Here is an 11,491-nt window from a genome sequence, read left to right on the forward strand (position 1 = left end):
CAATATGCATTAGTTACCATACAACGGACTTAAGTAACTGGACAATATTCTCAAAGTTGTAAATACTTAAAAGACACAAACAACAAAACAGATTAATTCAGAAAATAAAAGGCAAATAATAGGCAAACCAATTATCTGTGTCCACTCTAGTAGAGTCAATTCCCGTGTGGTTTCTGGTAAACTTAAAATTGTCCAGAGCAGGTTGTTCTGGAACTTAACAAAAGGTATTCTAGCAGCATTTCCATGGGCAAAGTCCTGTCAGTGTGAGATAGCAAACTCACAGAATGGTACTTCTAGTAAAATCCCTGACACGTATCACTTGTGCTGTTTTGCAAACAATTAAGAACTTATTACAGGATGGTCTGGGCTTTCCAAAGCAGCCACAGAAATAAAGTGCTTCCAAACAGGGACAAGTAGCCCTCTAGGCTGCTATTTTAACTGCACACATAAGTGTGAGCAAAGCATGCATTGAGAAAAGGGTGGGGCGGGGGGGGGAAGTAACAGGTGCTCTGCATATAAAAGGGATAGAGAAGTAACAAAGAAAACGGAGGAAAACATTACCTCGGGATATTGACACCTGATGGCTGAGAGCAAGGCAGAGGGGGCGGGGCGGGGCGGGGGGGGGGGGTGAGTGAGGAGAGGAAGCTGGAGAAGGCACCGGGCGCCCCTGCAATGACCTGCAAAACCTGAGGAGCAGATGTGCGCAGCGAAAGAATGGCCAGAGAAGAGATGCACGGGTGCTGGAGGAAGGAGGTGCGAACCCAGCGGCCGGACTCAGAGAAGGGGCCGTGGGCACACAGGTCGGCGAACGACGGAGTGCAGGTGGCAGAGCCGGGGTGGCCATGCCGCGGAGGAGGAGGAACTGAGGTCACAGGTTACATAATTCGGCGGCTTGAGGTGCAAGGGAGACACGGGGAAACGAGGTCTCCAGGCTCAGCACCATTCCCAAACCTGCCAATCCAGGGGTTGCTCACCTTCTGAGTTGCCTCAAGACACCAAACCTGGGCCTCGCCGGCGCCACTGCCACTCAGTTCCCTAATGACAGCTCGGAGGAATTCAGGAGAAGGTAGCCAGTCAGCAGGATTCCCAGCAGTATCTCTTGCTCCCTCAGTCTCCAGCCTGGCGCCTTCAGGCTGGCTCCGCCCCGCTTCTCGCCTCCGCCACGCCCCTCTAGCGCATCCTGCCCCAACACTACACCTCATTCCGCTCAGTGCACAGGGGCTGCTATCACAGAGAGCAAGGCAACCAAGGTCCCGCCCTCTTCCAGAGTTGGGGATGGCATAGCTTTGGTGGCACACTGTTGGCTGGCAAAGGAGGCCTCTGTGGTGTCTAATCTGAGACTCCATTGTCATTACCTTAGTCTTTATTGTTGGAATATTTAAACATGAAGCCAACAACTCTTCTCCCAAAGTTCAACACTTTCATTCCTCCACGTTAGATATTTGAAAAAAGTTTGCAAACACTTAAACAATCATTCTCTACTCCTACAATCTGAACCTGGGGTCTGAGTTGCCTGGTTTTCATTGTAAGAAACCAAAAGCCACAGAAAATTGACTCTGCTGCTTTTAGATTGAGTCAGCTTATCAGAAATGTTCCTGGAGTCATGCTTGGTGACAGCATAATTTTAATCCTAGCAGGTGAATTTCTGTGAATTCCTGGCCAGCCTGGTATACATTGAGAATTCCAGAAAACCCTGTCTTAAAAACAAAAACATTAGGTGATATTATATGGTAATGAGTATATTAGCTTATTTAAGATTTAGTGCCTGAGTGATTAAAGAACAGATGTTATACAATTAAAAGCTCATGAAAAAAATCCCATTACATGTTCTTAACATCCTTTTGTACTTAGAGAAACAATTTAATTTCTCACAGGAGAAAGAGTTCCTCTTACAAGTAACTGAGGCATAGGGTTAGGGTTAGGGTTGCTACCACAAAGCTGGAGTGGCAGTATTTTTTTTTAATGATCTTCAGGATTTATTTAGATAAGAAAGCTGTTGATCCCAACAGGAGGGGAAAAGGAATATTTTTAAAAATCTATAAGAAAGTGGCCCCCAAACCCTGACCATCAACACAGCATAGGGTGCTTCGTATGTCTTGCTTGTCCTTCAAAAAAAAAAAAAAAAAAAAAAAAAAAAAAAAACAGACAGCCCAAAGAGCTGGTGCTGACTCCTGAGGCGGGTGTGTGCTTTAATTCCAGTCTGAACTGCACTATGCAAAAGGCACACGGACACATTAACATGTATGAAAACCAACAGCACAAATGGATTTCCAAAGCCCACAGTAGTGAGTGTATGAAGCTTTGCAGTGTGCACAATCTGTGACCTTGATCCTAGGGTCCTGGTGGGAGGACAGCAGCATCTGTCAAGAGGTATTGCCTCAGTGAGGCTGCTGACAGCAGGAGCCATCATGTGAAGGCCACAAGTCAACCATCTGCTCAGGAGGGTGGCAGCAGGAGTCCCTGTACAGGCTGCTCCCTTCTACACTGGCTCACTTAGTGTTCTGCTTAGTAAAACTGAGGCTGAACCTGAGCTCATTCTATAGCTGAATTTGAGAGGACAGTGGAAGAAGCTTTTTAAAAAACTGTTGTTTCTGCTTCAGTGGTTTCTAAAAATTGCTGGGTTTTCTAAAATGTCTTCCAGTAAATCAGTGAGTCTATAAAACAATCGGACTTCCCCCAAATGATGTCATGTAAACTTTTAGGTGCAACTAGTGGAAAGGAGCCCTGTACTGCAGGTAGCCAGTCACAAGCTTAGGCTGTGAGATGCTTTGGTGAGGACTGCATAGTTAAGAACGCTTTTGGAAGATGTGTGGTGTCATCAGAGCAGAGGTGATGGGACCTGGCGGCAGGTAGTGCTTCTTAAGAGTCGGCCTCGTCTTTAACTTCATCTTTAATTCTGTCAATAGACTTGAGTATTTCAGCAACAAGGCTCAGTGTCTCGTCTCCAGACACCAGCTGCTTTATGGATGCATGCGCACTGTTCATGACAACATGGAGGTTCTACAAGGCCACATCAGTGTTCGCTTCACCATGGTAAAGCTGGCACCCCGGCCTGACCTAAGAGTTTCATTTTCTCGCTTGCAGTTCAAGAGCTGTGCATGGAGCAAATTTATTTCCTGCTTCAGCTTCATTACATGATTTTTTGCTTTTACAGCCCGTTTGGTCATCAGTTCAAGGTTCTGTTTGACTTGGTGGACTACTGACTTGAGGTCATGAAAATCACTCTCCTCCTTGATCATCTTCACCTCCAATTTTTATTCAAGTGTCTTCACCATTTCTGTTTGAGTTTCAGATAAGCTTTGAACCTCAGTTAGCTTTCTTCTGAGCTTAGAGTTTTCACCTTTCAGTGCTTCATAACTTATCTGCAATATCCATAGGTGTCTGTTCCCTAGAGATTCTTCATGAGTTACAAACTGGAGATGCTGGGGAGATCCTGGAGTCAGTGTCACTCAGCATCCATGGGGGCAAAGACTTGGGACCTGCCAGCTCTGATGCATTGGGGACAAAAGGCAAAGCAGGTGCCACAGGGCGAGGAGTTCTATGTGGTTCTAGAGGAATGGGTCTGCTCCATGGCAGATGGCAGGTAGGTGCTATTCCATCCATCATATTCATCCTCCTCTAGGTTGCTGGCTCTTGTTGGGTCTTCAAAAAATGGCTACTGATATTCCAGGCCATATTCCATGGGCTGGGGGACAGGAGAGCTGTGGGTCCTCGAGGCTTTCTAAAACCAGTGGAGAGAAACACTGGACTGGAATCCAATGTTTGGCCTTCTCTATGCTCCCACAAAGAAGACCCATCTCATCTACCAAAAGGGACCAAGCAACTGTTCCACCCAGTCTCTCCATCAGCAGTTATATCTGTCCTGCTTTGCTCCCCATACTCAAGTGTCTGTCTCTAAAGCTGTAAGGTACAAGAGATGTCCTATAAGGCAACCACTGATAGCTTCCCAGATGTACCTTTGGGTAAATTTGACTGATGGCTGTGTCTTCTTTTCACAAACTGAGGTTCTTGGTTTTCAAAAATTTCTTTGAAGGAGAATGGATTGGCTTCTTCAAGGTCTTTAAGTTTGTCACCGTTGGGAACCATAAGGCTCCTCATCTGCGATAGAGAACGACCAGAATAAAATCCTGAATGGAAAAGCAGGTACACATGAGTCCTTTAAAGCCATAGTATTCCTATGAATGGCTTCTGGATGTTGATGGTGGTGTTGGTACTTTAGAAGAAAAAGTAGAATTAGAATAATTAGCTCTTTCAAGTTGAAGGTTTTAAGAATGCTAGTGACTGTAGAGAGGATATCTTGTGTATTTTATGGATGCATCACCTTTCAATTAAAAAATAATCTATGGCATATAGGAAAGGGTAGAATAGAAGATGAGACATCCAGGAGGCAGAAAGAATCCTAGGATAGAGCCAGATGTGAGAGATTTGCCCTGGAAAATATGAAGAGACAGACACATGGTATGTGAGCTCATGTAGATTTGAGTAAGTGTGTTATAATACATTGTGATTTAGCCAGAGAAGAGCCTAGCTATATGGCCAAGGTATTTGTAAATATATTTTGAGTCTATATTATTTCTGAGAGCATAGGGCTGGGAGGAAGAACTAGGTGACAGCTTGAATCAAAGCAAAATCTAAAACCGAACAGATGACCAGTGTGTAGTTATGATCTCTGGAATTTGATGATGGTGTTTTCCTGAAACTCAATCTACTTTGTATAAATTTAGATTTGTAATGTAAAGTATGGCTTTTTTCATATTAACTAGATGAGTTATTAGCCATTTAGTTTATGTCCAGTGAAGACACTGAAGTTTGTGTTCTTCCGTATTTTTACGAATTTAAAGGTAGCCACAGTGGTACCTAATCCCAGCCTTTGGAAGATTGCACCAGGAGACTAGTACTTTTGAGAGAAGGCTACAGTGTAGGGAAACCCTGATTTGAGGAAGAACACAACCTCTATTGGAACCATAATCTAAATGCCAGGACTATGAAATGCCTCACTTGAGTGAACTTGTTTCTTAGAAGAAGTATTTTCATAGCTATCTTGGAAAACTAGTCTTTTTATAATCATAAGATCTTCATCTGTTTTTACTACCCTGCATTACAATTCCACAGAAATTGGCAAGTCTTTCTTATTGGTTTCCTTGTGGAATAAATTGTAAAACCACAAATGTATTTTTTAAAATTCTTTTAGAAAAATGTTAACCAGAAGAAAGACATATAGCACAGTAGGAAGGATCTAGACTTTGGTTTTACCCCAGTTACTTATGTTCCCTATTTTGTCAGATATAAAACACTGGGATTATTTTCGAAAAGACCCTGATGAGGCAAAACAGAGTCTAGTCATCTGGATTTCTTTTCCGGAATTAGTCTTTCTTGGTTACAATCTGCTTACACAGTATGCATTGGGAAGGGTAATTGTAGACATACATTTATATTTTATATGTTTATCAGTTTTTTAAGTTTTCTAGGGCTTTTATTAGCTGTTAAATGTTTTCAGAAAAATTTGAGATTTAGTGATTTGTGTCAGTAGATCATAGGGTAAATTCCTGAACTTGTGGAATCTTTGTTTCATTGTCTATGGTTAGTTTCTTTCTTCTTCTTTTTTTTAAGTTTTATTTATTTAGTATTTATATGAGTGCACTGTTGCTGTCTTCAGACACACCAGAAGGAAGCATCAGATTTCATTAAAGATAGTTGGGAGCCACCATGTGGTTGCTGGGAATTGAACTCAGGACCTCTGGAAAAGCAGTCAGTGCTCTTAACTGCTGAGCCATGTCTCCAGCCCTATGGTTAGTTTCTTAAGCATACCTTTGCATGAGGTTGCTTTTTCTTTCTGTATTTTCTACATTGTATTATTAAAAAGATAAAAACTGCTTTCTGAGACCTGGTGGTGTTCTGAGGATCTCCCTCCAGTCTGCTCTGTCCTGACTCACTGATCGCTCTAGCTGAGGAACAAGTTGGTCAGAAAGCTGCGCCTTAGCCATGGCATTTAAAGATATCGGAAAGCCCGTGGAGCCTGAAGTGGCGATTCACAATATTCAAATCACGCTCACCAGCCGCAATAAGAAGTCGCTGGAGAAGGTTTGTGCGGGCTTGATCAGAGGCGCTGAGAAAAAGAATCTGAAACTGAAAGGAACAGTGCGCATGCCTACCATGACTGAGAATCGCTACCAGAAAAAAACCTTGTTAGTGAAGGCTCTAAGACATGGGATCGTTTCCAGATGAGGATCCACAAGTGACTCATTAACTTACTGAGATTCTTTCTGAGATTGTTAAGCAGAGTACTTCCATCAGTACTGAGCCAGGAGTGGAGGTTGACGTCACCATTGCAGTTGCCTAAGTCAACTGTTTAAATAAATTGACTTAATTGTTTAAAAATAAAAGATAAAAAATTAAGTTCTTGAAACCAAGAAATGTGTGGCTGAAGGAAGAACATAGTACTTGTCACATGTTGAATACTAAGCAAATATTTAGTGAACATCTGTCAAAATGGAAAAAAAACAAGATCTGCATGTTTGGTAGTATCTTTAAGTTCTTTTGTTGCTCAGTCTGGTGGATAGAGTCTAAGCTGCTTGTTTTAGCAATCTGCATCTATATTTTGACCTTGGTCAGCACTTGTTCTTTGAAAGAAGCAAAGAACTAACCTTCTTTCTTTCCATCACTGTCTGGCCATACATGGTTTTGCAGCTGAATATTTTCTTTGTTTACCTAATTACCTACATCTTTGTAACCACTAGATTTTTTATAACGTTTAACATCCTTTTATAATTCATATCTCCTTCATTTCTATTGGGTGGTACACCAAAAGCCTAATATTAGAGGAAATATTTAAGTTACACTTGCTATTGAAAACTGACAAAATGAAATTTTCTTTTTTAGAAAAAGTGGTTATAATATCTTGATACTATATTCTTGTCTTAACTTTATGACAGTCATCTTTGTATCTTAAGATTTCTAAACCATTTGGACCTTGTAAGAATATTTGGTATACATTAAGTGACCAGCTCATCTTTTATTAAGTTTATAGTCAAACTTATGCCTAGAACTTGTTTTCCCATGCCTTTCTTCTACTTTTCCCAATATCTCATTCTTTGGGTCATTATTAGACATAGCCCCAAGATTAAATATATTAGGAGTCAGAAGTTAGTATCTTTGACTTCTGCACACTAGCTTTATACAAAAAAATCAGATCTAATATTTTGACTTTTGTTAGATGAGGCATCTTTAGTGGTTTTTCAAAACTTATTTTTTGTTCCTTATAATCAGAAATTAGGTCAATGTAACCAGGGCACCTGATCCATCTGTGACTTCCTTTGTGAGCTGTTTCCTGAATCATCTCTTTGATGATTTCATTTGACTTCTGTTAAATGAAAAAGGTTAAGTTTCTTGATGTATCAGAAACAAATGCAGTGACAAATACGGCATGGAGGGAGAGTGTGCCTTTTAAGGTGGATGGAGTAGCAATGTCTCAACCATAAAATAAGTCCTAAGATTCCCACCTACAACAAACAGACATACTAGAATTTTGTGAGCACAGAAAAAAACCCATCCATACAAAAGTACTGACACAGCGATTGACTCACAATAAGTAGTCCTCAAATATTAGGTGAAATGTGAACCCTCCCTCTGTCTCTCTGTCTTTCTTTGTCTCTTTCTGTGGCTGTGGCCCTGTCTCACTCTGTCTCTCTGTCTCTCTCTCTCTGTCTCTGTCTCTCCCCACAAGGTTTCTCTGTGTAGTTCTGGCTCCTGGCTGTCCTGGAACTCTCCTTATAGACCAGACTGGCCTCAAACTTAACAGAGATTCACACTCTGCCTCTGCCTCTGCCTTGTGCTTTAAATTAAATGCATGTGCCATCAACACTGAACAAATGTTCCCTTAGCAAATACTTTTGAAGTCTAAGAAACACTAAAGCAACTTACTTCCCTAGAAAAAGATCTAGGGCCCAGTAACCAGTAAGCATTCTGTAACCTTTCTTCTCGGTGGGGAAGCAACGTAGAATGTTATATAGCAACTGATCTAAATTACATAACTGATTATGAAGAGCTTCTTCTTATTCTTTTTTTTTTTTTTTCTAAAACCATCCAGTGGAAAAAAGACAGCATTTTCAACAAATGGTGGTGGTTCAACTGGAGGTCAGCATGTAGAAGAATGCAAATCAATCCATGCTTTTAAAAAATTTATTTTATTGGATAGTCTCTGTATTTACATTTCAAATGTTATCCCCCTCCCTTTGCTCCCACCCCCTTCCCCTCCACTTGCTTCCATGAAGGTGCTCCCTCTCCCAATCACCCTCTCTACCTCAGTGCCTTGGCATTCCTCTACACTGGGAAAAAGTACCTTCACTGGACCAAAGGCCTCTTCTCCCATTGATACCAGACAATGTTATCCTCTGCTATATATGCAGCTGGAGTCATGAATCTCTCCATGAGTCCTCAATGGTTGATGTTATAGTCCCTGGGAGTTCTGGAGGGTTTGGTTGGTTGATACTGTTGTTCTTCCCATGAGGTTGCAAACCCTTTCAGCTCCTTCAGTTCTTTCTCTAGCTCTTTCATTGGTGTCCCAGTGTTCAGTCTGATGGTTAGCTGCGAGCATCCTCCTTTGCTTGCTAGCAACATAAATGCTTAGAACCAAATAGGAAGTTCCACAGCAAGTACATGGTGGCAGCTCTGTTTTTCCATCTGGAATTATAATTAGTTTTCCTTTCATTTTTCATTTATACACATTTTCCTTCCTTCTTACAAAATTCTTCACTGATTTTTATTATTTTTTTACTTCCAATTATATTCACTTATTCTATGTACATGTGTGGGCAGATCTGTTACCCTGTGTATATGTAAAGGTCAGATGACAACTTGTGGAAATCAATTCTCTTCCTCCACCATATGTGTCCCAGGGATCAAACTCATATTCTCAGACTTGACAGGAAATACCTTTACCTATATCAGTTCCTTTATGTTTTAACTTTAATATACTATATCCCAGCAATGAACATTAAGAGTGTTTTTGGAATAAGGTAGCAACTTTATTTTTCATTTCACAAAACAACAGATTAAAATTTGTATTAGTCATAGACTTATTCTCAATGATTTCTTTTTCACAGTCTTGTGTCCTGGCCTCTGATTTCTAACCATTCCTTCACATTTTCCCTCCGTGTGCCTGTCTCATTTGCTTCCCAGTGAGGACAGTGTAACCCCGAATTTCCATGAGTCTCACATGTAGTAGCTCATTCCACAGGTAGAGAACCCCATTTACTCTGCTGTATTGTGGAACAGGTCAGCTAGCCCAATGAAGAGGAACACTATGGTGCTGCCTCTCAGGCCAGGACATTGGGATTACTTGGGCCACACTTAGTGTTTACTTCCAAGATGAACTTTGTGAAATTTCCAAATGAGACTCTTATTTTAAAAGTCCTTTAAATATAAAAGTCATGTAACTTCCTTTTAAAGCTTAATTCATGGTTGTAACTTTGGAATATAGTATAGTGTGGCCTTTGGCTTTGTTTAGTGGCATTCTCTGTTGTTCTGTTATTGGCAACCCTTAAATTCTTACAGATTAGATAGTGAACTGTTACAAAAACACTGGATAATCTGCTCACTTTCTGTCTTAAGTTGTAAGAATGTGACATATACTTACATTTTACCAGAAGCCATAGCTATGGGTGCTAAGACCTGAAAATATTTGTACAGGTTGTATATTAGGTAAAGATGTTGATGGTTATTGGTCAGATAAGGAACAGTTACTGTTGGGGTTTTGTATCTGTATTTTGGCATTTCCTGTATTCATGGATTGCTTATGCAGTTTAGTCAGAAGCAAAGGCTATGAAAAATAGGCTATCCAACAGCTGTGGCCTGTAATGTGTTATAATTTCATTCTAATTCCTATAAATTTAAAAAATATGACAGCTAATACACATTTATAGCCCAGATGCAGAGGTCAAATGTGGATCTGGAGAGTCTCCAGGACAGAAGGACAAGAAAATCTCCAGTGTTAGAGATACATCGAATAATGCCCAGGATGAGATTTTGTTTTCTCATTAAGCAGCAGCAAAAGTTCTTTTGAGCAAGACATTGACTTTGCTTATTGCAAGAGCTTATGAAGGTGAGAACAGGAATAGGCATCTGAAAATGAAAATGAAATCAGAAGTCTGCAGAGAAGTTTCCAGCTTAGATGTCAGCAATGTGAAGAACAGTGAAGAGGAGGCAGCAAGTTTGCAGGTGACTGAGTGGTATCCTTACTTGAGAAGATGAACACATCTCTTGGTACATGGTATCAAGTTACTGATCTAGCAAATGCCTTTTTGTCAGTACCTGTCCATTAACATCACCAGAAGCAATTTGCTTTATTCGGCATTGCTAATAGTATACCTTAACAGTTTTACCTTGAAGATATATTTTCTCTTCAGCTCTGTGTCATAACTTAGTTAGGAGGGCTCTTGATCACCTGTGTCTTCCATGAACTGTATTAGTGTTCTAAAGTGCACATTATGTTGGATGGATCAAGTAAGCAGGATGTACTCTCCACTTTGGACTCATTAGTAACACATATGGTAATCAGAGGATGGGAAATAGATTTAACTAAAATTTAGGGGCTTTCTAATTTAGTGAAAGTAATTCTAATTCTTAGGAGTTTAGTGGTGTAGGGTATTCAGAGACATTAGTTCAAAGGTGAAAGATGAGTTAGTATACCTCCCACCACCAAGAAAGAAGCACAGCATTTAGTGTTCCTATTAGGATTCTGGAGACAGCATATTCCTTACTTGGATGTGTTACAGATCTAGGCCAGATGGAGACTGAGAGATGCTCTTTCCTTTGCTGGAAGGAGTAGAACCTGCCATCTATCTTGTACCTACTGGGGCCACAAAGCTGCCTTTGTCCAGACATTTCATCAGCTGGGCCTAATCTGCATTGTTATCTAGATGAGAGGTGACAAATCTGTTCCAAACTGACAATTAGTGATCTTCTGGCAGGATCCTGGACTCACAGGAGCATTGCATGGATGTGTGGCAATCTAAGACAATTAGTATACCTACCTCATGTTCCTGTCCCTACAGGTTTTCAGAATTTTCTCTCTTTGATTGGGAGTGATCCAGCCACACATGGCTGAAGGGACAAAAGTTAAGCATTTGTTGCAGTCTTAGAGGACTCACGTGACAACTAACAAACCCCTTTAACTCTAATTCTGGTGGAATCGGATGCCCACTTCTGGCCTCTGTGGGAATTGCATACATGTGGTACCCAGATATTTGGCAGGCAAAACACCAATATATTATTAATATTTCTATTTAAATGTATGTTATCATTTTAACTGTTGTGTTCCATATAAGGGTTTATTATTATCCACCTTGAGCAGTATAGGTTTTATCAGGTGCAGTGCTTCATGTTGAATACTTTCCTCTTTTACTTTGTACTCTTAATTTAAAAAGACATTCATAGGAGTGATAATTTGTAGAGTTTTTGCTTAATGTGTGCAAAGTCCTTGGCTGATTCTCAA

General features: G+C 40.6%; 2 pseudogenes across 2 annotated transcripts; one reads left to right on the forward strand and one right to left on the reverse strand.

Moving 5' to 3' along the window:
• Positions 1-2,859: 2,859 nt before the first annotated feature.
• On the reverse strand, positions 2,860-5,984 carry LOC308440249 (endosome-associated-trafficking regulator 1-like; annotated as a pseudogene). Its single transcript has 3 exons — positions 5,934-5,984; positions 3,957-4,098; positions 2,860-3,721 (listed from the first exon to the last, which is right to left on the reverse strand). The product of its transcript is annotated as an endosome-associated-trafficking regulator 1-like (transcript).
• Positions 5,983-6,340, forward strand: LOC308413191 (small ribosomal subunit protein uS10-like; annotated as a pseudogene). Its single transcript has one exon. The product of its transcript is annotated as a small ribosomal subunit protein uS10-like (transcript).
• Positions 6,341-11,491: the final 5,151 nt, after the last annotated feature.

This window comes from Micromys minutus, assembly GCF_963924665.1.
Source record: "Micromys minutus genome assembly, chromosome: 31".
NCBI lineage: Eukaryota > Metazoa > Chordata > Mammalia > Rodentia > Muridae > Micromys > Micromys minutus.